General features: G+C 43.6%; 1 protein-coding gene across 4 annotated transcripts in view; it reads right to left on the bottom strand.

The window, feature by feature from the left end:
• Positions 1-24499, bottom strand: part of SFMBT2 (Scm like with four mbt domains 2) — a 313750-nt gene extending 289251 nt beyond the window's left edge. Inside the window, exon 1 of one of the 4 annotated variants that reach the window (XM_069765309.1) lies at positions 23852-24499. The gene's annotated coding sequence lies outside the window, so the exon portion shown is untranslated. The remainder of the gene's footprint in view (positions 1-23851) is intronic. The other 3 variants (XM_069765310.1, XM_069765307.1, XM_069765308.1) reach the window with 3 other exon arrangements.
• Positions 24500-25595: the final 1096 nt, after the last annotated feature.

Below are 25595 nucleotides of genomic sequence, written 5' to 3'. Positions count from 1 at the left end.
AGTTTGCAAAAATGCAGCAGTTTTTCAATTCAGTCTGGAAAAAAAACAATGTGTGTCCATGAGATTTCTAAAATCTCATAACTTTTGCTGGTACTGTAAAACGCAGCTTAAAATTTGCATAAAAAACGCAGCATGTGAACATAGCCTAAATGTACACGTTTTTAATGCAGTTTTGCTTTTTTTCTCATATATTTGATCCGGTGATAAATGCTGAAAACACAGAAAGAACTGACATGCAGATTTGTAAAAAAAAAAATGCTTTGATGGTTCAAATCCGCAAGGAAAAAATATGCAGCATGTGCATGAGATTTGAGAATCACACTCACTTTGCTGGCATTGTAAAACGCTGCGTGTTTTCCTGACAAAACGAGCAAAAACACAGCATGTGAACAAGTCCTTATAATGTAGTCTTTTTTTAGACATGTGAACTTGAACGTTTTATGTATGTGAATAAATGGATAACTTTTTGTATCATTGTACAAAATAATGAAAAGAAGAAAAAATTACTTTTTCCATTTAACGGAAAGGGCCAGCAATGTTTTCCAGGGGAGATTACTTTGTACAAACGAAGTCTGATGAAGCCTATGCAGACCTTCCTTTGAAAAAATCTGCTTCACTTACATTTTCCAATAGTTTCAATGTATAAAAACAACCTGTAGTGACTGCTTCCATTTGCCGATAGAACTTGTCATTGTAAGTTAAATTAATGAGACTTGTTAAAAATGAGTATTGTCACATGAGTCAACTGCCGCGTGTAAGTGGTTTAAGTCACGACCATTGGAATAAATGACAATCTTTGATCAATCAGTAACGTAGCAGTGCACAAAGCTGTCTGACTAGTCTCACAGAGATGTCAAATCCTATAAAACACATATCTATAAAAAAGCATAACTACATTAGCTGTACGTTTCCAGCACAGCAGTGATAGAAAGCTAGTATCGAATAACTCCAGGACTCGTCAAACATGCTCTTTAGCCCAGTTGTACCTAATTGAGTAGTATTGTTTAATAGTCCATGCTATGAATGTTTAAAGAGTACGAATCACCCACATTCTTCTACAGGAAAAATTATATATTATATAGCCAGTAGATAGAAAAATATTAAAATTTGAGAGTCCTCAGTGGTTGATACCTTTTCATGGCTAAGGTCATGTTCACACATTCACACATTCAGTATTTAGTCAGTATTTTACATCAGTATTTGTACGGTAATTCAAAATCAGTAGTGAAATAATCAGAGGAAAAGTATAGTAGAAACACATGCACCATTTCTGCTTTTTGGCTTATAAATACTGATGTAAAATACTGATATCTTGCAACAGCATGATGTCTGTTGCAAGATATCATGAGATCTCACGGCGTAGGACAGGGAGAGAATGTTTAGTAAAAGGCAATGAAAGTGTCATGGAGATATCGCGACAGAGTGGGTCCAAAAGATTGTGGCGTCTGGTTTCACAAACTCCTGCTGTGGTAAGAAGTATTTCACCATCTTATTAAATTGCAGGTTTTTTCCTCGCTGGCAGTGCAAGGGTTAATCTGTTCAGTTGAAGCTCCTGGAGCTTTCCTACCTGGATTGTCTGGGCTGTTCAGTGTTGAACACTCCCCTCTGCTATATATGCTCGCATCTGGTACTTAGGAATGGCCAGTGTTACTGCCTGGTTTGAAGTTGGATGTGGAGTTCGTGGTTGGAGTTGGAGTTTGGAGATTTGTTCAGTCAATTTTTGTTTGGAGTTTTGTTTGTGTGCACATCCTCATATTCTCTTATTTGGTTTCTACTTCTTTTAACTACACTGGGTTCCATTCTGTTTGGTGAGTGTATTTTTCATGAATGTTATTTTCATTTATCCCTGTCCATCTTCTCTTGTTTGCCAGGTTAGTGTTATCCTATACACTTCGCACCTCCCTGGGTGTGGGATTGGACTGAAAAGGGTTGATAAAGGAGCATAGCAAGGCACGTGACTCCGGTGTCTCCACTTCAGGAGTAATCTGGAGGACCCATATAGACTAGGACGCCCCAAGGGATCTGGTAAGCGCCCACAATCCCAAGGCACTGCATGAAGGAAAGCTGATGTTCCCAACAATGTTCTTACTTTATTTCAACAGCTATCACTGTCGCTCCACTGCGCTGCACTCTGCATCCCTATAGACATTCTGAAGAAAGCTCCCTGTGCTCTTAACAGGGTGATTATGCCACAAGAGCTAGATCTCACTGTTTAAAGCAGTCTACTCAGTAACTATTTTGTATAGAATATACCTATATACACTGCTCAAAAAATAAAGGGAGCACTTAAACAACAGAATATAACTCCAAGTAAATCAGACTTCTGTGAAATCAAACTGTCCACTTAGGAAGCAACACAGTTTGACAATCAATTTCACATGCTGTTGTGCAAATGGAATAGACAACAGATGGAAATTATTGGCAATTATCAAGACACACTCAATAAAGGAGTGGTTCTGCAGGTGGGGATCTCAGACCACAACTCAGTACCAATGCTTTCTGGCTGATGTTTTGGTCACTTTTGAATGTTGGTTGTGCTTTCTCACTCGTGGTAGCATGAGACATACTCTACAACCCACACAAGTGGCTCAGGTAGTGCAGCTCATCCAGGATGGCACATCGATGTGAGCTGTGGCAAGGTTTGCTGTGTCTGTCAGCGTAGTGTCCAGAGGCAGGAGGTGCTACCAGGAGACAGGCCAGTACACCAGGAGATGTGGAGGGGGCCGTAGGAGGGCAACAACCCAGCAGCAGGACCGCTACCTCAGTCTTTGTGCAATGAGGAACAGGAGGAGCACTGCCAGAGACCTGCAAAATGACCTTCAGCAGGCCACAAATGTGCATGTGTCTGCACAAGCGGTTACAAACCGAATCCATGAGGATGGTCTGAGTGCCCGACGTCCACAAATGGGGGTTGTGCTCACAGCTCAACACCGTGCAAGATGCTTTACATTTGCCACAGAACACCAGGATTAGCAAATTCGCCACTGGCGCCCTGTGCTCTTCACAGATGAAAGCAGGTTCAAACTGAGCACATGTGACAGACGTGACAGAGTCTGGAGACGCCGTGGAGAGCGATCTGCTGCCTGCAATATTCTTCAGCATGACCGGTTTGGCAGTGGGTCAGTAATGGTGTGGGGTGGCATTTCTTTGGAGGGCCGGACAGCCCTCCATTTGCTCACCAGAGGTAGCCTGACTGCCATTAAGTACCGAGATCAGATCCTCAGACCCCTTGTGAGACCATATGCTGGTGCGATTGGCCCTGGGTTCCTCCAAATGCAGGACAATGCCAGACCTCATGTGGCTGGAGTGTGTCAGGAGTTCCTGCAAGATGAAGGCATTGAAGCTATGGACTGGCCCATCCGTTCCCCAGACCTGAATCCGATTGAACACATCTGGAACATCATGTCTCGCACCATCCACCAACGTCACCTTGCACCGCAGACTGTCCAGGAGTTGGCAGATGCTTTAGTCCAGGTCTGAGAGGAGATGATAACCCTCAGGAGACCATCCGCCATTTCATCAGGAGCATGCCCAGGCGTTGTAGGGAGGTCATACAGGCACGTGGAGGCCACACACACTACTGAGCATCATTTCCATGTCTTGAGGCATTTCCACTGAAGTTGGATCAGCCTGTAACTTCCACTTTGATTTTGAGCATCATTCCAACTCCAGACCTCCGTGGGATATTAATTGTGATTTACATTGATCATTTTTAGGTTTTATTGTTCTCAACACATTCCACTATGTAATGAATAAAGATTTACAACTGGAATATTTCATTTACTGATATCTAGGATGAGGGATTGTAGTGTCCCTTTATTTTTTTTGAGCAGTGTATAAACTGTAAGACAGAGTGCTGAAGCTTGTGGGCCCTAATGCAAAATTGACAACAGAGCCCCCAACTATCACATGTCTTTAGTAGTAATCGTCTTTTTATATGGGCAGCACGGTGGCTCAGTGGTTAGCATTGCAGCGCTGGGGTCTTGGTTTCAAATCCCACCAAGGACAACATCTGCAAGGAGTTTGTATGTGCTCCCTGCGTTTGCATGGGTTTCCTCCCACACACCAAAGACATACTGGAAGTGAATATAGATTGTGAGCCCCAATGGGGACAGGGATGACAATGTATGTAAAGCGATGTGGAATAAGATAGCGCTATATAAGCAAAGCATAATAATAATATATGAGGCAAAGGAACATTTTAGGCCCCCTAGTTTCCAAGGTCTATTTGTGATTGCAACCCCTGCACTTATTTGAATTACCGTACCTTTCTCATAAAAGTCCCTGATAACTATTGTGTAGTGAAAAAAAACATTCTCCAAAATACTTTATGTATAAACTTACATTTTTCAAGCTCTTTGCTTGCTTTTCCTTAACCCCTTCCCATTGCGGCTAATTTCTGCGAGGAGTGGAAAAATCAGAAGAAAAGTATAATAGAAACACATCACCTCTTCTGTATTTATCACCCACTCCTGGTTTTGGTTTACAAATCCTGATGGGAAATACTGACAAAATATTGAATGTGTGCACGTGACTTTATTGTTGGACCACTTAGGGGACTTAGATGCGATTTCCCAATCGCTTATGCTACAGTGCCTTGCGAAAGTATTCGGCCCCCTGGAACTTTTCAACCTTTTCCCACATATCATTCTTCAAACATAAAGATACCAAATGTAAATATTTGGTGAAGAATCAACAACAAGTGGAACACAATTGTGAAGTTGAACGAAATGTATTGGTTATTTAACATTTTTGTGGAAATTCAAAAACTGAAAAGTGGGGTGTGCAATATTGTTCGGCCCCTTTACTTTTAGTGCAGCAAACTCACTCCAGAAGGTCATTGTGGATCTCTGAATGATCCAATGTTGTCCTAAATGCCTAATGATGATAAATATAATCCACCTGTGTGTAATCAAGTCTCCGTATAAATGCACCTGCTCTGTGATAGTCTCAGGATTCTGTGTGAAGCAGAGAGCATCATGAAGACCAAGGAACACAACAGGCAGGTCTGTGATACTGTTGTGGAGAAGTTTAAAGCCGAATTTGGATACAAAATGATTTCCAAAACTTTAAACATCCCAAGGAGCACTGTGCAAGTGATCATTGAAATAGAAGGAGTATCACACCACTGCAAATCTACCAATACCCAGCCGTCCCTCTAAACTTTCATCTCAAACAATGAGAAGACTGATCAGAGATGCAGCCAAGAGGCCCATGATCACTCTGGGTGAACTGCAGAGATCTACAGCTGAGGTGGGACAGTCTGTCCATAGGACAACAATCAGTCGTACACTGCACAAATCTGGCCTTTATGGAAGAGTGGCAAGAACAAAGCCATTTCTCAAAGATATCCATAAAAAGTTTGCAATAAGCCCCCAGGGAGACACACCAAACATGTGGAAGAATGCAGAGAAATACTCACCCAGCTCCTGCGATGTCTGCTCTCAGCGCCGACAGCAGGTTCTGTGTGAGCGGTCACGTGGTACCGCTCATTACAGTGATGAATATGCGCATATAGTATATGGCACATTATACCATATGGAGGTTATCTATGGGGCCATCATACAGTGTTGGAGCCATCAAACAGTTTGAAGTCTACTAAGGGGTCAGTATACTGTGTGGGTGGTACTATACAGTGAGGGTGCATTATACTGTGTATAAGAGAGCATCATACTGTGTATAGGGGAGCTGTACAGGGGGAGACTCGGGACATTATTATATGTAAAGTGGGCTCTTATTGTTATAGGGGAACTTGGGTTACTGTGACTATCAAAGGGGCACACAGGGCAATATTACTTTCTAGGGGGCAAAATATGGGCAGTGTTTTCTAGGGCACTTGAACCTGGCATTACTATATTATAGAGGGGGTGCTTTAGAATTTACACAGCAGGTGCAGTAATAGGGTCACATACGGCAGCAGCGGCTCAGTATTGGGGGTATCAGGTGCAGTAATAGGGACACATACGGCAGCGGCTCAGTATTGGGGTATCAGGTGTAGTAATAGGGACACATACGGCAGCAGCGGCTCAGTATTGGGGTATCAGGTGCAGTAATAGGGAAACATATGGCAGCAGCGGCTCAGTATTGGGGTATCAGGATAAGTAATAGGGACACATACGGCAGCAGCAGCTCAGTATTGGGGTATCAGGGGCAGTAATAGGGATGCATACAGCAGCAGCGGCTCAGTATTGGGGTATCAGTTGCAGTAATAGGGACACACGACAGCAGAGGCTCAGTATTGGGGTATCAGGGGCAGTAATAGGGACACATACGGCAGCAGCTCAGTATTGGGGTATCAGGTGCAGTAATAGGGACACATACGGCAGCAGCGGCTCAGTATTGGGGTATCAGGTGCAGTAATAGGGACACATACGGCAGCAGCGGCTCAGTATTGGGGTATCAGGTGCAGTAATAGGGACACATACAGCAGCAGCGGCTCAGTATTGGGGTATCAGGTGCAGTAATAGGGACACACGGCAGCAGCGGCTCAGTATTGGGGTATCAGGGGCAGTAATAGGGACGCATACAGCAGCGGCTCAGTATTGGGGTATCAGTTGCAGTAATAGGGACACACGACAGCAGAGGCTTAGTATTGGGGTATCAGGGGCAGAAATAGGGACGCATACAGCAGCAGCGGCTCAGTATTGGGGTATCAGGGGCAGTAATAGGGACACACGACAGCAGAGGCTCAGTATTGGGGTATCAGGGGAAGTAATTGGGACACATACGGCAGCAGCGGCTCAGTATTGGGGTGTCAGGGGCAGTAATAGGGACACATACAGCAGCAGCGGCTCAGTATTGGGGTATCAGGGGCAGTAATAGGGACACATACGGCAGCAGCGGCTCAGTATTGGGGTATCAGGTGCAGTAATAGGGACACATACGGCAGCAGCGGCTCAGTACTGGGGTATCAGTTGCAGTAATAGGGACACATACGGCAGCAGAGGCTTAGTATTGGGGTATCAGGGGCAGAAATAGGGACGCATACAGCAGCAGCGGCTCAGTATTGGGGTATCAGGGGTAGTAATAGGGACACACGACAGCAGAGGCTCAGTATTGGGGTATCAGGGGCAGTAATAGGGACACATACGGCAGCAGCGGCTCAGTATTGGGGTATCAGGGGCAGTAATAGGGACACATACGGCAGCAGCGGCTCAGTATTGGGGTATCAGGGGCAGTAATAGGGACACATACGGCAGCAGCGGCTCAGTATTGGGGTATCAGGTGCAGTAATAGGGACACATACGGCAGCAGCGGCTCAGTATTGGGGTATCAGGTGCAGTAATAGGGACACATACGGCAGCAGCGGCTCAGTATTGGGGTATCAGGATAAGTAATAGGGACACATACGGCGGCAGCGGCTCAGTATTGGGGTATCAGGGGCAGCAATAGGGACGCATACAGCAGCAGCGGCTCAGTTATGGGGTATCAGGATAAGTAATAGGGACACATACGGCAGCAGCGGCTCAGTATTGGGGTATCAGGGGCAATAATAAGGACACATACGGCAGCAGAGGCTCAGTATTGGGGTATCAGGGGCAGTAATAGGGACACATACGGCAGCAGCGGCTCAGTATTGGGGTATCAGTTGCAGTAATAGGGACACATACGGCAGCAGAGGCTTAGTATTGGGGTATCAGGGGCAGAAATAGGGACGCATACAGCAGCAGCGGCTCAGTATTGGGGTATCAGGGGCAGTAATAGGGACACACGACAGCAGAGGCTCAGTATTGGGGTATCAGGGGCAGTAATAGGGACACATACGGCAGCAGCGACTCAGTATTGGGGTATCAGGGGCAGTAATAGGGACACATACGGCAGCAGCGGCTCAGTATTGGGGTAACAGGTGCAGTAATAGGGACACATATACGGCAGCAGCGGCTCAGTATTGGGGTATCAGGTGCAGTAATAGGGACACATACGGCAGCAGCGGCTCAGTATTGGGGTATCAGGATAAGTAATAGGGACACATACGGCGGCAGCGGCTCAGTATTGGGGTATCAGGGGCAGCAATAGGGACACATACAGCAGCAGCGGCTCAGTTATGGGGTATCAGGATAAGTAATAGGGACACATACGGCAGCAGCGGCTCAGTACTGGGGTATCAGGGGCAATAATAAGGACGCATACGGCAGCAGCGGCTCAGTATTGGGGTATCAGGGGCAGTAATAAGGACACATACGGCAGCAGAGGCTCAGTATTGGGGTATCAGGGGCAATAATAAGGACGCATACGGCAGCAGCGGCTCAGTATTGGGGTATCAGGGGCAGTAATAAGGACACATACGGCAGCAGAGGCTCAGTATTGGGGTATCAGGGGCAATAATAAGGACGCATACGGCAGCAGCGGCTCAGTATTGGGGTATCAGGGGCAGTAATAAGGACACATACGGCAGCAGAGGCTCAGTATTGGGGTATCAGGGGCAGTAATAGGGACACATACGGCAGCAGCGGCTCAGTATTGGGGTATCAGGGGCAGTAATAGGGACACATACGGCAGCAGCGGCTCAGTATTGGGGTATCAGGTGCAGTAATAGGGACACATACGGCAGCAGCGGCTCAGTATTGGGGTATCAGGTGCAGTAATAGGGACACATACGGCAGCAGCGGCTCAGTATTGGGGTATCAGGATAAGTAATAGGGACACATACGGCGGCAGCGGCTCAGTATTGGGGTATCAGGGGCAGCAATAGGGACGCATACAGCAGCAGCGGCTCAGTTATGGGGTATCAGGATAAGTAATAGGGACACATACGGCAGCAGCGGCTCAGTATTGGGGTATCAGGGGCAGTAATAGGGACACATACGGCAGCAGCGGCTCAGTATTGGGGTATCAGTTGCAGTAATAGGGACACATACGGCAGCAGAGGCTTAGTATTGGGGTATCAGGGGCAGAAATAGGGACGCATACAGCAGCAGCGGCTCAGTATTGGGGTATCAGGGGCAGTAATAGGGACACATACGGCAGCAGAGGCTTAGTATTGGGGTATCAGGGGCAGAAATAGGGACGCATACAGCAGCAGCGGCTCAGTATTGGGGTATCAGGGGCAGTAATAGGGACACATACGGCAGCAGCGACTCAGTATTGGGGTATCAGGGGCAGTAATAGGGACACATACGGCAGCAGCGGCTCAGTATTGGGGTATCAGGTGCAGTAATAGGGACACATATACGGCAGCAGCGGCTCAGTATTGGGGTATCAGGTGCAGTAATAGGGACACATACGGCAGCAGCGGCTCAGTATTGGGGTATCAGGATAAGTAATAGGGACACATACGGCGGCAGCGGCTCAGTATTGGGGTATCAGGGGCAGCAATAGGGACACATACAGCAGCAGCGGCTCAGTTATGGGGTATCAGGATAAGTAATAGGGACACATACGGCAGCAGCGGCTCAGTACTGGGGTATCAGGGGCAATAATAAGGACGCATACGGCAGCAGCGGCTCAGTATTGGGGTATCAGGGGCAGTAATAAGGACACATACGGCAGCAGAGGCTCAGTATTGGGGTATCAGGGGCAATAATAAGGACGCATACGGCAGCAGCGGCTCAGTATTGGGGTATCAGGGGCAGTAATAAGGACACATACGGCAGCAGAGGCTCAGTATTGGGGTATCAGGTGCAGTAATAGGGACACATATACGGCAGCAGCGGCTCAGTATTGGGGTATCAGGGGCAGTAATAAGGACACATACGGCAGCAGAGGCTCAGTATTGGGGTATCAGGGGCAGTAATAGGGACACATACGGCAGCAGCGGCTCAGTATTGGGGTATAAGCAGGATGAGGAGTTTGTGCAGGTTGGGAATAGATGATGATGACGCTGGAATGTGAGAATTGAAATGTGTCTTTGTTGTAATCTCTGCAGACGAGTCCTGGCTGGAAGAAGTTGTCATGTCGGTCTGGGCCATATGGAAAAGACAGGAAATGTGAACAACTCCATCAGAAAACATAAGCGGTAAGACATTATCTGTAACTGTGCTGTGATCTCTTATATGTTCTGTAGGACTGTATTTACCACTGACCATATGGTGGTAATATCTATGTTGGTTCTCCTCCACTATTAGGGCACGTCACCGAATTGTAATCAAGGTTACCTGGTTAGGTGCCCACTCAGAAGCTTTGCCCCCCTGAACCAAAACTCTAGCTACGCCTCTGCCCCGGCCTTAAGGTTATTATAGCCGTGCCTGCTAATCTGCCATGCACAAGAGTGCTCTTCACATGAACAGGTCAGATTTCTGTCTTTTTTGACTAAATAATGAAGGTTCCTGTTAAATGACAGAAATAAAAAACTTTGAAAACCGGGTCACAGAAATAAGGCTGAACAGTGTAAGTTCATAATTACTGTGCTGTCTGACACAGGAGTGATGGGTTAGGGAATGTATGTGGCCTAATAAACATGTCACCCGCACTCACTACCATATGTAAGTACACCCGGCAATGCTGTGCATGGTGTATGGATTGTAAGTCCTCCCCCGTCCATAATAGCAGAATTATAGGGGGGGTCTCATGGCTTGACAGGCCCTAAATGTGAAGAATATGGTTTTAATGCTATGAAGGGGTTAATTTGGTTTTGTAAAAGTTAGCTCTGGCAGTGTGCCAGGAGCGGTTTGAACTGGTTTTATCCAGCTTGCTTGGAGTTTGAATTAACGGCTTTTTATTGGCCGTTGGGTTTTTGGCGGGCTTTTTAGAAGGTTATAAAAAGCCCAGCAGTTTGAATTTTTACCTCAGTCGGAGCTGAAGAAACAGAAGATGGACAGCCTCTTGCAGCAACTCCTGGCACGAGCCGGCAGAGAGGACGGGGCAGACTGGTTGAGAAGCTGTCTTGCCTTGGAATCGTCACCGGTGGCTCCGGTTACTGTCCTCCCTGTTTTAGAGCCGTTCCCTGAAGTGCAGCAGCCGTTACAGGAGAGCGTCCCAGCGGTGACTCCTCCTGTCAGGTCTAGAAGGAGAACGCCATTGAGGTCTGTTCCGCCCCTTCCATCTCCGGGTCCCAGCAGCCGCGCACCGGATGTGCGCAAGAGGTCTCGGCGCTCCTCCCCGGTCACTTCCCGGAGTCCGGTGCGTGAGGGTCAGCGCCGGTGTCAAGAGGGGTCGGCGTCGTCGTCTGGAGCCGCCGGCAGGGCTGCCGCTCCTCGCAGCCGTAAAAGCGCTGCAGCGGCATTACCCTGCTCAGTGGCTGCGGCCCCCTCAGCAGCCTCTTCCAGCAACCTGCTCCCTCCTACGACGGCCGGCGTCCAGACGATTGAATCCGACGTCGACCGAAGATACAACGCTCCAGCGTTGCAACAGCTGAGCTCGCCTGCCTGCCAGGGCTTGAGCGTCGGTTCTGCAGCGGACCAGAGGCCCAGAGGAGGACTTTCCAGAGGGGGTGAGAACTTTGATGTGCCCCTGTCTGTCCCTCCTGAACAGCTTAGGGAGATTATAAGAAATGTATTAGTGGATTCAGTTGGGGATATTTTTAGCTCTCCTGCTAGTGTTATAGCACCCATTAACAATGAGGTTAACCCATTCCCGCTGAACCCTTTTAAAGAGGCGCTTACTTGCGACCTTTCACCTCTAGGTTTCCATTTGAGCTCGTCTATTAAGGAGCTCATTTGGAATAAGAATTATGTGGATTTATTTTCGCTACTTCCCCGTAGGGACCACTTGAATAGATCAGAGAAGGAGGTTAAACCGGATAGTGATGACCCTAGACGTAGCTCAACAAAATCATTTAACAATTGGATTCAAGCCTTTTCCATCTATTCAGCAGTCCTAGGGGAGAAATTTCCGGAGTTGTGTAGTAAATTATTCCAACATGTCGATATTATTTTAGAGGCTTACCGTAATTTTGGAGGCCTCGCTTGGCTCCATTATGATGAGGCCTTTAGGCAGAAATTAGCGGTACACCCTGATGTTAAATGGGGGGTTAAAGATGTGGGGTTATGGATAAACCTTATGCTCCCCCAAAGGCAGTATGCCACCAAACAACCAGCTTCGGTTTTTCCAAGGAAAGGAGTGTGTTTTGCTTATAATGAGTCTCAATGCAAATGGGGTAGCTCTTGCAGATTTCGCCATGAGTGCTCATTCTGCGGGAACTCTCATCCGATGTTCAAGTGCTTTCGGAAGCAATTGTCTCAAACATCACCTAGGGACCCAATTCCAAAAAGCTCGGACTCCGGTGAAAATTCTAGAAATGCTTCAGTGGTTAAAAATATACCCAAATCAGGAGACCAGTAAACTCTTGTTTAATGGTTTCCTTTTCGGTTTTGACGTTCCTCAATTTAAGGGCCCTGGTTGCGTTCTGGTTAAGAATTTGGCATCCTTAAATTGTCATCTAGATGTAGCTAGAAAAAAGATTTTGGAGGAATTAGCTTTGGGTAGGATCGCGGGCCCCTTTTCTTCCCCTCCGTTTGAAAATTTTCGGGTTTCCCCTCTCGGGATTGTTCCCAAGAAAGACCCTGGCAGTTTTCGCATGATTCATCACCTATCATACCCCGTAGGTTCTTCCCTGAACGACGAAGTAGATAAATCCCTGTGTTCCGTTTCTTATTCGTCCTTCGACGCGGCTATTGATTTGCTTAGGAAGTTTGGTAGGTTTTCATTAATGGCTAAGTCAGACATCAAATCGGCTTTTAGACTTCTTCCTGTCCATCCGGTGGGATTTAATTCTTTGGGCTTTCATTTTGATGATCTTTATTTTTTCGACATGTGTTTGCCTATGGGGTTTTCGTTATCTTGCTTTTATTTTGAAAGTTTTTCATCGTTTTTGCACTGGGTTTTGGAGCAGAACACTCGGAACGCCGGTATTTTACACGATTTAGATGATTTTCTTTTTGTAGGGCCCCCCTTTTCTGATTTGTGCTTAGTCACTCTAAATAGATTTATATTCATGTGTGAACAGTTTGGGGTCCCATTAGCTCATGATAAGACTTGCCAACCGTCGAACGTGATCGAATTTCTGGGCATTACTTTGGATTCAGTTAGAATGGAATGCAGACTTCCTGAAGAAAAAATTTCTAAATTAATTGATGCCTTGGATAAATTCTTATCCAGAAAAAAGGTAACCTTAAAGGACTTGCAATCTCTTTTGGGCCTCTTGAATTTTGCCTTGCGTGTTATTCCGATGGGCAGGGTTTTTTCAAGACGCCTCTACAATTCCACAATGGGGCTCTCATCCCCTGAGGCACATATTCGAGTCTCTTCAGAGTTGAAAGAGGATGCCAGGGTTTGGAGGTCATTTCTTTTGGGCTTCAATGGCAAATCCTGTTGGCAATCGGAGTTTGTTTTAGCAGATTCTCTTCCGTTTGCTTTTTCTTCCAATTCTGATAGCGGCTGCGGAATCCTGTTTTCTTCGCATTGGTTTTCTCACAAATGGCCTGATTCTTGGTTACGCATGAAAACAGTTTTGAATCCCATGGTTTTAGGACTTTTTTCTATTTTTCTTGGCTTATATTTGTGGGGTCATCTGATGAAAGATAGTAGGATACTGATTTTGTCCAATAACAAGGGTGTTGTTCTCAGCATTAACACCTTGTGCTCTAAAAATATATGGGCTATGAGAATCCTGAGGCAGTTGGTTCTGTTATGCTTAAAGTCAAACATCTGGTTGAAAGCTAAATTGGGGACGAGTTGTTTAGGTCTTATTACGGATTCTCTTTCCAATCAACAATGGCAAATTTTTCGCCAACAGGTGCCCAATGCAGACCTGGGACCAACGTTTTGCCCGCTAGAGGTTTGGGACTTGATTTTGAGTTAATTCCTCATTTTATAGAAAATTCATTGTCAGCGCGATCATGGGCTGACTATTCAGCCGCATGGCAGCAATGGATTAGCTTCTGTAATTTACATAATTTTGAGTTTAATAATTCCAGCCCTATTTCGGGTTTGAGATTCGGGGAGTTTCTTTGTAACAAGGGTCTGTCATACTCGGCTGTCGCTAAGTCCTTTGCGGGGGTCTCGTTTTTTCTAAAATTATTGGGTAAGGTTCCGTTGACGGCCTTATTTCCTGTGAAACAATTTTTAAAGGGGTTTAGAAGAACCAGTTTCAAACCAGATTCTAGACGCCCTATTTCCCTTCAACTGTTAGAAGACCTTTGTATATCCTTGCGTAAAGTATGTAGTGATTCGGCTGAAAGTTTGTTGTTTTCTTCGGCACTTACGCTGGCGTTTTTCGGGGCATTGCGTATCGGGGAATTAGTTTCGTCAAAAAAAGCTGATCCGTCGGGTCTAATGGTTTCGGATCTGTCGGTTTTTAGCTCGCACTTGTTTTTGTTTGTTAGGAAATCTAAAACAGATCAATTGGGGCGAGGCGTTAGGTTAAAGATTGATTCTATTCCAGATAAGAATTTTTGTCCAGTGGCCAACGCCAGCCGCTGGCTTCAAGTTAGGCCAAGCCTTCCTGGTCCATTATTTATTCATTTGGACGGCACACCGGCGACAATCTTTCAGTTTAATGCGGTTTTGAAAAAATGTTTGCAGTTATTAGGTAAAAATCATTTAAGAATTACGTCTCACTCTTTCCGGATAGGAGCAGCAACTGAAGCGTCGAGATCCGGCCTTTTGGATTCGCAGATTATGCAACTGGGCAGATGGGAGTCGGGTAGATTTAAGCTTTATGTTAGACACGATTTATATGATAACTGATTTTGATTTTATTTCAGGTGCCAAAATTATCTGGATTATAGGACATTCCTATGTTTTTTGGGCCCAGAAGAGAGCCAAACAACGTTATTATTCTGAAAATCTTGCTTTGAGTCAAGAGGTGGTTCAAGTTTTTTGGCACAGTGTGAGAGGCATGTCGTGGTACAATGTTATAGCAGAATTTGAGAAATGCTTTTGTAAATTTCCATCTCCAGATTTAGTAGTTTTTCATCTGGCCGGTAATGATCTCGGGAAAACCAAAACCTTGGACTTGTTAGCTTTGTTGAGATCGGATTTTATTTATTTTAAGCAATCTTCTCCGTTTACTTCTTTTGTTTTTTCTGAGATCATTCCTAGGTTGCTTTGGAATAGAGTCGAACTCGTTTTTTTAGAGAAAATTCGGAAGAGGGTTAATCGGGTTATGTCTAAGTTTCTTCCTTTGATTAACAGCTTTTCTTTCAGACATGTGGACTTAGAAGGATTTTTACCCGGTCTCCACAGGAACGACTTAATTCATCTTTCCGATATTGGATTGGACATTTTTAACCTAGATCTCCAAACGATGGTGGAAAAATGGCTGTCTGGTTGTGGGGGGGCCATGTCTCTTTGAGACTTGGCTTGTGGAAAATTGCCCTTATGGGTGGATTGGTTTATAAGGTGTTTTAAACTTCCGGTTAATTTAAGAGTTTAATTTTAAGGTCAAAATGTTTGTTATGAAATTTAAGTAACTCAAAAATAAATGACACGGCCATTAATTCCACCTTTTGTTTGTTGTGTCTATTTATTGTATGAATGGGCCTTGTGAAGCCATGTAAGTCCTCCCCCGTCCATAATAGCAGAATTATAAGGGGGGTCTCATGGCTTGACAGGCCCTAAATGTGAAGAATATGGTTTTAATGCTATGAAGGGGTTAATTTGGTTTTGTAAAAGTTAGCTCTGGCAGTGTGCCAGGAGCGGTTTGAACTGGTTTTATCCAGCTTGCTTGGAGTTTGAATTAACGGCTTTTTATTGGCCGTTGGGTTTTTGGCGGGCTTTTTAGAAGGTTATAAAAAGCCCAGCAGTTTGAATCCCACCCTCCCTCCCCTATTTTATGGTTGTTATCCTGTCGTGATCATTTGTTTTGGAGGAAAATTGCCCTTATGGGTGGATTGGTTTATAAGGTGTTTTAAACTTCCGGTTAATTTAAGAGTTTAATTTTAAGGTCAAAATGTTTGTTATGAAATTTAAGTAACTCAAAAATAAATGACACGGCCATTAATTCCACCTTTTGTTTGTTGTGTCTATTTATTGTATGAATGGGCCTTGTGAAGCCATGTATGGGCGCTGGAACACTGACTGATAATGATTGTCACGTGTGCAAATATGGTGTCTGTGAGACAAAGATAACCGCAGAGAAGATGATCACCAGAGCACAGTTCTGAAGCACCTAATGCCTGATTCTGTTTCTTTTTTACTTTAGAAGGAAAGATTTTTAGAGCAGAAAGTACTTTAAACTTAAAAAGCAGCGTTTTTGCTTCCATTTTTTTTTGCCACTTTTTCATGCAACTTGCAGATCCGCAAGTGATTTACAGTACAATGTAAATAAATAGGAAAAAAAATGCTGTGCTAATGGTGTGGAAAATTCCGCATGGAAAACGCAGTGGATTGAAAGAAGGAGCATGTCACTTCTTTTGTGTGGATCTGCAGCGTTTCTGCACCCATTCCATAATAGAAATCCGCAAGGGTAAAAAACGCATGAAATCCGCAGGAAAACCGCACAAAATCAGCAAGAAAAACGCATCAAATCTGTACTTGCGTTTTCTGCCAGGAGATGCAGATTTTGTGCAGAAAATTCTGCCCCCAAATCTGTAACGTGTGCACATAGCCTAAGGCTATGTGCCCACGTTGCGGAATTGCCTGTGGAATTTTTTGTGCGGATTCTGCATCTCTTGGCAGAAAAAGCAGGTGCGGATTTGATGCGTTTTTTATGCGAATTTGCTGGGGATTTTGTGCGGATTTCTTGCATTTTTTACCCCTGCGGATTTCTATAATGGAATGGGTACAAAAACGCTGCAGATCCGCACAAAAGAAGTGACATGCTAATTCTATTAATCCGCAGCGTTTCTGCACGGAATTTTCCGCACCATTAGCACAGCGGGGTTTTTTTTGTCTGTTTTTTTCTGATTGATTTATATTGTACTGTAAATCACTTGCGTATCTGCAGCGTTTCTGCACGGAGGAAATCTGCAACGTGTGCACATACCCTAAGTGTCTTTTCAGCATTTTTGCAGCATTTTTGCAGCATTTTTTCACCCACAGAAAGTAATCAGTAAGTGCAAAAAAATGCAGGGATCAGGTTTTGCTGCGTTTTTGGTGCAAAAACCAAAGGAAGTTGCATCATGTTTTTTTTTTTTTTTTTTGGGGGGGGGGCACTAAACGTTATCAGCATGCACAAGAGACAATAAAAAAAACGCAACAAAACCTGCTGTTTGTAAGCACTTCTTCACTGTCAAGAGAGCAGGTTTTGCCTGCAGAAAAAAACACACAGCAAAAACGCAACATGTGAACACAGCTTTACACACTACAGTGATGTTTTCCATGTTAGACCCATGTGCTCGGGTTCTATCACATAAAATAAGGTGGTGCTACATAATAATATTAATAGTATATCTTATTCCAGGCTTCATAGACTTTCCCATTTACACTGAAGGCTGCAGATAGCATATAATTGTAGTGCTATCCTACACTAAGTTAGGTATACTGGGATATTCTGTCCTTGGGGGGTAACCTAATTATACAGTATCAGGTATCAGTATCCCCCTGTGACAGTACAAATCCAACTTAATTTGTATTTTATGTCACTTATTGTAGGAAGGACATTTCTATTCTATTTGAAGAGCAAACAGGAGCCTTGCGTCAAATATAAAATAACGCAATACAAAGTGTTACTTCATATGTATGTATGACTGAGCGGGACAAAAACATTGTTTAGAATATAGGGACGTATATTAATGCCCTGTGCGGGATACAATGGTGCACATACATTACATGCCTGATCATGTCAGGATAATTAAGTGGAGCGCCAATTAGTTTACAAGGCTCTGCACCAGGTATGTCACATGGCTCACAATATGGCATCAATGTGAACCTGTCCGAAAATGTCTTCAAAGCAAGCATAAAGCCTTAACACTCCCGTAAATACATCTCTAACAGCATGGCAGAAAATGCAATATCATATAAATTGCAACACCCAACAAATGTATTCTTCAAGTCAAAAAAAATGATCTAGTAACATGCAAAAAAATCCAGTCTAGGAAGGCTATATAGATATATATATATATATATATATATATATATATATATATATATATATATATATGCAAAAAAGTAACAGACATTGCTGTAGATCCACTGGAGAAACTCCTACATGCTGAGTGCAAAACCTGTGCAACACTTTGGGGTGACTGCCTCCTTCCATTACATCACTAGCAGCATGGCAATAAAATCAAACATGTCATACAAAAACATTGCGATCCATAACCTGCAGTACACAAAATGTTCATTTATTTGTATTGTATCATCACGCAGCAGTGTGTAATGATGACCGCCATAAAACCATTTATGTAGGACTACTAAATATTTTTATATTTTGGGGGAATCTGAATTACACTGGGAGAAGAGTATTGCGGCACTCCTCTTAATCAATGAATCCAGCTCTTTCATTCAGCTCCATTGCTACAGGTATATACAATCCACTCACTCGCCATGTTTTTTGCCTTTACAAACATTTGTGAAATAATAGCTTGCTCTAAATTGCACCTTGAATATGACAATGGTACTGTAATTGGAGCCATCGGTGTAACAAGCTTTTAAAAAATAGTCTACGGTCACCTGTGAGTGGTATTACTGAAAAGTTGAAGTGTTTAGGAACCACAGCAACTTAGCCACAAAGTGACAACCATGACAACCAAGCTACAGAGCATGCCAAGACATTTTGGACAATTGTGTGCTTCCAACTTTGCGGGAATCAATAGACAAAGGAACACCCAGATAGTTGTCAGCGCTTCCGTCACAAGATTCTCGTGGATATCAAATATAATCATTTATTTAGGAGTTACAGGATAAAACAACGCGTTTCGACTCCAACATCCCGGAGTCGTCTTCAGGTTATTAAAAAATATATATCATTTTGCTGGAATAGTTTCTGCTCTAGAATGTCTGTGCCCTAGTGCATAAAGCAACATCCATAAAGACATGGTTGAATGAGATTTGTGTGGAAGAACCTGACTGACCACACAAAGCTCTAACCCCAAATCTATAGTACACCCACCTTTGAGAAAAACTAGAACTATGATTGCAAGCGAGGTCCTCCCATCCAACATCAGTGTCTGACCTCATAAATGCTGTTCTTTGTGAATGGACAAAAATTCCCACAGACACACTCCAAAATGTTGAAATCTTGTAAAGTTCTCCCAGAAGAATGGAAATTTCAAGCACCAGCACCATATTAAAATCTAAGGATTTAGAATGGAATGTTATAAAAGCTCCTGTCAGTGTAAGGAGTGGGATCTGTCTCAGTTCCACCCCTCAATGTGTCTCGGATGCAGTTTCTGATTGCTTAGCCATCCAGTCGGGTACAGGGGCGGCTGAAGCTGGCAGTTGTTTAATTGATAGCTCAGTCGTCCAGTCTGGTGCAAGGGCATGCTGAACTGTCATCGTTTTGACAGCTCGGCCATCCAATCGTAGACTGGGAGGTGCTGGCTGCCTCCAGGTGTTCATTGTGCAAGGTGATTATTTAGCTGGGATGTTAGTCCCAGACCTCTGCCAGACGTACTGTACATTCAGCTATGTGTGGTTTGTCACTCTGCACCTTGTGTTCTGTTTGTTGATCTTTCATTGCCTGACTGTGAACCTCGTTATGACCATCCATCTGTTGAACCCCTTTGCTCTGATCGGTTATCCTCCTGGTATTTTGACCTCAGACCGTTACCTACTATGCCTTTGTCTCTTCCTTCCAATTATGACGAACACTCCTGGCTTTTGACCACGGACTCCTTGACTACCCCGGCTCACGACTTCTCCGTGAGAAGTGACTCAGCGTCACAGTGTCCATGTAGTGTATTTTCTATATAAAACTTTAATATCATTTTAATGGGAGTTCCAAACCAAAACCCACCTCTGTATTCTATTACGTTCTGGTTCTTACCTTTATTGCAGAAATTGTCCAAGCTTTACGTGTTGTGTTTGCTTTTTCCCTATTTGAATAAAGTAGGTGGTAGATTTGAATTTTTCCGTAGTGTCGGGGGTTTTTTAGAATTAAAAAAAATGAAACACTTTGCATTACTTTTTTTAAGCCAAGCTCTCTACAAACAAACATAGATTGGATGTTCATCTGAGCAGAAGAAAACTAAGGAAGAATTTATCTAGAGATGATTATTTTAGGTCAGTTTTCCTTCTGGCTGCATTATCATTATTTGCGCTGAATTTGTGAAAGTGTCACACAATGTTTGATAAATTTGATAAACGTTTAGCCTGTCTTTAGATGTAAGACTTCTAGCTAGGACTGATTTCCCATGCCACCTTCCTGCTACAGTAATTTTGCTACATTTTGGGCAACATTTTTTCAAAAGTCACATGTGATGAATATGGCTAAAATAATGAAAACGATGCACCCGCCTCTTTTGATGCATTAAGAAAAAAGATGGACTTGGCCCAAAATGCTTTCAAAATAGTGCTGGGTCTTTTGTAAAAGTTTTTTAAAATATAAGTTTATACAAAATGATCCAAATTCAAGCCCAAAACATAACAAGTTCCACTTAGTATTTTTTATGCAGCTTTCAGTCATGCCTGAAACAATTAGTCACCGCTTTCAGCATCGAGAATGGTGGCTGTAAGCATGTCCCAGCCCTGACTGACAGCAACTCTGCCGTGCATCAGTAATGTATGAACAAGAAGAACAGATAACAATTAATGTAAAAAAAAAAAACACTTATCCTGACCAGACTGTTGAAATCTGATGCAAACTAGAACACGAGTGTAAATGCCAAAGAAAGCAATAATGTGGGCTCAGTCTAAAGCTGGACATACACTTGAGACAACCATATCTTCCCCATACTGCCACCTATACTGTATGAGAGAGGGATCCGGGCAAACGGATATTATAAAACATGTTAATTAAAACCCAATCTATCTGATGTTGGATTTCGATGCATCAGCTTTCAGTATTATGCTCCCGAAGACAAGCAGATCCTACACTGAAAGGACTGTGCAGATTCACAATTGCTACTTTTATTGCATCAATGTCTAAATCCATCACACTCAGTTGTACGTTGTATTTGCAGATAGCTGACAATTGAGAAGACTGAAATCTGTCTGCTGAAAGCTCAGATCATCAGCTGGAGAATCTGTTACCAAAGCTGACATTACACATGTATCCAGTGTATTCAGGCTTTTACCAGGAATAGGGAATAGAGCCTTCTACATGATATTTGCCTCTTAAAGTGTATTAAGGCCTCAAACACCATTTTTCTTAAAAAAAACGAAAAAAAAAAAACCTGTATCCTTTTTTGCGCAGCTTTCTCTGTGGCTTTTGTTCTCAATCATTTTTCTATAGGCTCTCCATGGAAATGTAAAACTAAACACATACTAAAATGTATGAGTAAAAGAAAATGTCACGGTAAATGCTTGGAAGAAGCACGTCACACTGTTCTACAAGCTGAAATAAAACTACAAAAATACTATGTGTGAATGAAGCCTTAGGCTATGTGCACTCGTAGAATCGTCCACTGCGGATTTTTCCGCAGCGGATTTAATAAATCTGCAGGACAAAAACACCGCATTTTTCCTGCGGATTTATTGCAGATTTACCGCGGTTTTTGTGCGGATTCTACTGCGGTTTTACACCTGCGGTTTCTGTTATGGAGCAGGTGTAAAACCGCTGCGGATTCTGCACAAAGTATTGACATGCTGCGGAATGTAAACCGCTGCGTTTCTGCGCGTTTTTTTCCGCAGCATGGGCACAGCGTTTTTGCTTTCCCATAGGTTTACATCGTACTGTAAACTCATGGGAAACTGCTGCGGATCCGCAGCAAAATCTGCATCGTGTGCACAGAGCCTCAAGGTGGACATTTTATGCTATGGCTTTTAATGCTAGGTGCCAGAATTTATACTTTGTAAAAATGAATGACAATATTGCTTGGAATGGACCATGGAAATGGCAATGAATGCATATCCATCGCCTAAGTGTGTGAATTGTGCTACTATCGCAAGTAAATGACCATGGTTCCTTGTAAGTACACACATTTGTCACAGTTCTACAAAGAATGCATACACAGGATTGGCAGCTTACAAATTATTCCTGGTGACGTTATACCTAAGGATATCCTTAATACGCCATATTATATCATATAATATGAGTCTTACACATGCTTACTGTGCGCAATTTAGCGGTATATATATGTAACGTATAGATAGATTGTAAATGTTTTGCATCTTCTGAAAAACATATGTTACTATGCATCTTGTAAGTAGTTTCAGAAACACCAATAAAACTATGGGCCGGATTCACTATTTCACTTGGACCTGTTTTTGTGTTGAGATTTTGCTGCTTTGCACCTATTTATTGTTTACTCCAAATCCATCTTTCCATTGGTGACTTTGTAACGTTCATTTTATATGTAGTTGTCTATTTTGTTGTTTTTTGTTTTCTTTTTAGTTTGCAAATACGGGCATGGTTTCGGATCTCCAGATGTTGTGGCTTTTCAAAAAGTCACAAATGTTCTCCGTCCCCTCCCCCATGGCAAAATGTTGTAAAATGTGCAGAATTTTGCACTAGAAAAGTTCCAAAATCGTTAAAGACGGGGGGAGAAGAGGCAAACTTTTTAACTTTGCGCAAAATTTAATGAATTTGACTCATAAAGAGCGAGTGAATACCACAAGACGCTAAAAAGCAAAGTGACAAAAATAAGGCGCAAGTGACAAATAGGGCCCCATGTTTCACGATGAACATCCAAAATGTGTCCTCTCTAAACAAATGGAAAACCAATCTAGTCTCCAGAGTGGTATTCCTGGGAAACAATGGTAATATATAGACATTATAAATGCCAACAAGCAGAAAAGGAAGGGGAGTGGATCCTATGATCCCATATCCAGGCTGTGTATGACTCAACAAATAAGCTAAAGTCAACATGTCATAATCAGGGAGGATTGAATACTTCGAACACGAGGTCTGCTGCTCATGATGGAACCTCTCATGGTTGTATAATGGATTACATAAGATTTATAAGGCTGGAGTTAAAGTCCCAATAGCAACCATACAAAAATACACTACAAAATGAAAAACAATGAGGGTACATGCACAGTCTGCTCCTGGAGCCACATAAAGAACCATGTTTAAGGCACACAACATGAAGACCTTCAAACTACAGCAAATATAGAATGACCATGAACTCTGCCGGACACACAAGACAAGAAGCTGGCGGTGGGATTAAAGCTACACATAGCCACAGCGCTGGGTATATACTGCCCGCTATGTTTGCTGTAGAGTGATAGTCAGCCATTCCCCATACATTATCAATGTAACATAAAGGTGGCATACGTCTTCATTTATTTTCTACCACTGAACAACAATATAGGTCACCGTGCATAAGCAATAAATGAAATTATATGCTTTAGAAATTAGTAAAAGCCTAGAAGACAAAATAATCCTGCAGCCATCGATGACACTAGATATTAATAATTAGGTGTCAGCACTAAACTCACTGGCATTTGTATTAGACTGTGTTTACACAATGAGGTTTTTACACTGGGTATTTTCGATAAATTACAACTTCATGACACATCCAAAACTCACCAAAAGCTCATGGGGAAGAAGCCTCCCTGAAAAATAGCACTGAACCATCAACTTGGCAGAACTAAGACAGCGCCACCGTGTGGCCAGTTTATCATGAAGCATGGTGTACTGTTTAGTAGGATGTGGTCTATCGCATTAACCATTACATAACTCACACACTATAACCATTGGATTACAATATTAATTATACGGTATTTTTCAGTATAAAATGAATTTATTCTAGGGAACAATAAGAAGTCACCCAGCGGGCATATTGCATTGGCTGGTATAGATCTGTAGCGAGGAATATTCCAGCAATGACTCCAGACATCACTATACTGATAAGATATCATGTCATTCTTTGCAGCAAACGTGTTGGCATCAGAGCTGCCAACCTAGGAGGACTCGAGGTGACTGTACCTGGGGTGAGAGAAGTGGCTGGCATGTGCCAATGCATTGCTTCCCAACTCCTCCTGGCCCCACGGGTGATCCACAAGTGGCCACACAGCCCCCACTCTGGCCAGTAAGGGGGCTCCGGGGTCTGCTGTCAGTGATCAGAATGGAGGCATCGGCTCGGGTAATCCACGGGCTCCAGAGGAAAACACGTGCAATAATCCAAGGCAGGGAGCTCCACTGTGATAAATCCACGCGGAGAGGAGCCGCTCCTGTGCTGCTGTGTCTCACTCCCTCTCTCCCCAATGGGCCCTCCACTTAATTCCGCGATCGTCAGCGCCCACGTCAGCGGAGGAGGTCACAGGCTCGTGTTCCTCGCCTGCATCGCTCTCCCCGCTGCCGGCGATCGTCTCCCCGGAGTGCCGTGCCATGAGGAGGGGGCACCAGGGACCTACTTCAGGGATGCCACACTCAGGAGCGGCGGGGAAATGGCACTAACCTGTCCTTGTGTGGTGATAGAGGCGACCACCAAAGTCCACACCGCGCCCCCCACTTATCACCTGCCCACACCTGCCGGAGACACTTCCCACAGAGAGCCGCCACTCGTGGTATCTTTATGGCCACTTCACCACAGACACGAACCTTCCCGAGGGTCACACTGCTCCATACATAATAGAGCTAGTAGCTCGGCAGTGTCCTTGGAAACACGCTGGGATTTGTAGTGCCAAAAATAGAACACTGGGAAAGAAACCAAACCCCAACAGCAAATGGTCGAATTGTAACTACATGAGGTGAACAATCCGCACTGAGTAATGATACCCACCCAGAGCATGGCAGACCAGCAAGCGGGCACACTGGTGGAAGTGGGGGGCAGAAGCCGGGGACACCCCTCTCACTGTATACCGGGCCCGGACTATTAGCGTTTGTACTGTCTGTACCAGCTACATATGTGTGTGTATATATATATATATACGTGTGTGTGTGTGTGTATATATACAGTATATCTATATATATGCGTGTGTGTAATTATATATATATATGTATGCGTGTGTGTGTATATATATATATATATATATATATATATATATATATATATATATATATATATTAGATGGTGGCCCGATTCTAACACATTGGGTATTCTAGAATATGTATGTATGTACAGTATGTAGCAGCCACATAGTATATAACACAGGCAACACAGTATATCATACAGCCCATGGAGTATATAACACAGCCCACGCAGTATATAGCAGCCACGCAGTATATAACACAGGCCAAGCAGTATATAACACAGCCCACGCAACATATAGCACAGCCCACGGAGTATATAACACAGCCCACGTACTATATAACAGCCCACGCAGTATATAGCAGCCACGCAGTATATAACACAGGCCAAGCAGTATATAACACAGCCCACGCAACATATAGCACAGCCCACGGAGTATATCATACAGCCCACGGAGTATATCACACTGTCCATGCAGTATATAGCAGCCACGCGGTATTTAGCAGTGTGGGCACCATATCCCTGTTAAAAAAAATAATTAAAATAAAAAATAGTTATATACCTGTGTATATATATATATATATATATATATATATATATATATATATATAAATATAATAGGAAAAAAAGGGAACAGCACAACTTAAGTACTTATCTTCGGGTGCAAGGCCCCAGGCAACCAGTCCAACGATTGCACCAAATTCACAAAGAAAAAAAGAGGCAGCACTCCATAATAAAGTGAAAAAAAGTGGAAGGTTT

This window comes from Ranitomeya imitator, chromosome 4 (assembly GCF_032444005.1).
Source record: "Ranitomeya imitator isolate aRanImi1 chromosome 4, aRanImi1.pri, whole genome shotgun sequence".
Lineage (NCBI taxonomy): Eukaryota > Metazoa > Chordata > Amphibia > Anura > Dendrobatidae > Ranitomeya > Ranitomeya imitator.
Note: the sequence above shows the minus strand (reverse complement) of the source record. Positions and strands in the feature narration are given on the sequence as shown.